We start from the raw sequence: 2,620 nt of genomic DNA on the forward strand, positions 1-2,620 counted from the left end.
TAGAGGACTTTGTTGGGCAGAAGCTCACAAAGTGGAACGAGGAACTCATCATGCAGTTCTACTCCACAGCCCATTTCTATCTAGATGGCAGGATTGTATGGATGTCAGAGGGTACGAGGTACCAGTCTACAGTTGCTGAATGGGCTCATCTGATTAATGCCCCAGAAGAGCATGACGATGACTTGGACATTTATGCCAAGAAGAAGATGGACCACAACTCAATGTCAAACATGTACAAGGAGATTCCAAATGAAGCACTTGATACGTTCAAGTTTGGCTCAGTACACTATCTTCTGTCAGGGCTGCCAACCATCAACTGGATTCTTAGGCACACCCTATTGCCCAAGTCTGGAGATCACAAGATGATCAGGGGCCACGCGATCAACTTGCTTCATATCTTTGACATGCCACAGAAATTCAAAGTCATGAGCCTTATGATTGAAACAATCAAGAGGACAGCAGCAAACCAGAAGAGGAGCTGTGGATATGCCCCACAGATTCAGGAGCTCATCAACTCTAAGATGGGCACGGGCATATACTTATTGGACAAGGAACACCTGCCCATCCGTCCAGACTTTGAAGATAATCAAGTGGTCATGACTGAGAATGAGCCATCATCTGCCCAAGCACAAGCCAAGAAGGAGAAGGCGAGGAAGGTGAAAGCTGCCAAGATGCCTACTCAAGAGGAGGCATCTGAATATTTCCTGAAAACCAAACAAGAGCAGCTTGGTTACTTGATTGCATCCACCCTGCGGATTGAGCAAGGACTAGCCACCCTAACTCAGAACCAGGCAAGCTTAGAGAGGATCATGGAACAAAAATTCTATGACTTGGATGTCAAAGTGACAGAGATTCACAGACTGCAGTGGAGCAGCTCCAGGATGACATGCAGGAGAGGAGAGGCAAGACTACAACTGATGCCTTTGCCAGAGTGCCACGAGGTCCGAGGTCGTCTGCAGTGCCAGTTGCTGACCCCAGAGCCACCACGTTTGCACCAGCTACAGCCTCAGTTCCACCAGCTCCAGCGTCCACTTCAGCCTCGACTCCGACCACGTCTACAGAAGGCTTCGTCCTTGGAGTGCTCCGGACTCCACCACCACCTGAAGATCAAGCCTGAGTGTCGACTTAGCACTATGCATTTTCTAGGAACTTTTTGGTAACTTGTTGCCAAAGGGGGAGAAAATGTATAGATCATAGGCTTCGAGAGAGAGTGTTGCTTTTATTCTCTCTTGTTTTATTTGGTGGTTTTTCGAACTTTGTTTGCTTTTGTGTGAGATACTATGTCATTACTCGTGAGACATTGATGATTATGTGTTTGATCATAAGCTACACTTAATGTTTGCTTAATATTATCATCTTATCTATCTTATGTGATCATTCACTATTCTTGGTGATGAGTGCATGTATTTCATTCTTATCATTTTAAGCGCTCCACCAAGATGTATATGACATGGAAGAGTAACCCATGACTCTAACTCTTTGTGCATTTGCAGTCCAAAGCAAATTTTAAATATGCACAAATTTAGGGGGAGCTCTTACTTGTCACATACTTCTCAAAGCGACGATATATTTCATGCTTATTATCACTTGTCGAAGCTTTGATCTATATGTTGTCATCAATTACCAAAAAGGGGGAGGTTGAAAGTGCAACTATCCCTAGGTGGTTTTGGTAATTCATAACAACATATAGCTCATTGAGCTAATGCTATTCCAAGATGACTATTTCAGGAAAGCTCAATGATTGGCATGGCATGGATGTGAAAGTGGAACCCTCAAAATGCTAAGGACAAAGGATTGGCTCAAGCTCAAAATCTCAAGACTCTTCATTTTATATTTTAGTGATCCAAGATCACATTGAGTCTTTAGGAAAAGCCAATACTATCAAGGAGGGATGAGGTGTTGCTTAATGAGCCTCTTGCTTCATGTGCTTAGTGATATGCTCCAAAACCCTCAACTACTTTCCCATATCCACATATGACCTAAACCCTAAGCCAAACTCGGTCCTACCGATTCTTTCTATCCGGCGCCACCGAGTTTCACTTGTCATAAGCCACTGCCAAACCCTAGCAATTCGGTTCTACCGATAGGGATCTCGGTCTCACCGAGATGGGATTACAAACTCTCTGTTTCCCTTTCGTAACTTTTCGGTCTCACCGAAAGAGCGAATCGGTCCCACTGAGATTGCAGTGTAAACTCTATGTTTCCTTTTTGTAACTTTTCGGTCTCATCGAAAGAGCAAATTGGTCCCACCGAGTTTACCTGACCAACTCTCTGGTTAGCTTATTACCAAACTCGGTCTCACCGAGTTTGTGTAATCGGTCTCACCGAGATTACGTTATGCCCAAACCCTAACCATATCGGTCCTACCGAGTTGCATGTCAGTCCCACCGAAAATCTCTAACGGTCACTAGGTTTACCTTTTCGGTCCGACCGAGTTTGTTGATTCGGTCCCACCGAGATTGGAAAACTGTGTGTAACGGTTGGATTTTGTGTGGAGGCTATATATACCCCTCCACCTCCTCTTCATTCGTGGAGAGAGCCATCAGAACACATACACAATTCCAACTCATATGTTCTGAGAGAGAACCACCTACTCATGTGTTGAGACCAAGATATTCCA

Source organism: Triticum aestivum, chromosome 4A, assembly GCF_018294505.1.
Source record: "Triticum aestivum cultivar Chinese Spring chromosome 4A, IWGSC CS RefSeq v2.1, whole genome shotgun sequence".
In the NCBI taxonomy this organism is placed as follows: Eukaryota; Viridiplantae; Streptophyta; class Magnoliopsida; order Poales; family Poaceae; genus Triticum; species Triticum aestivum.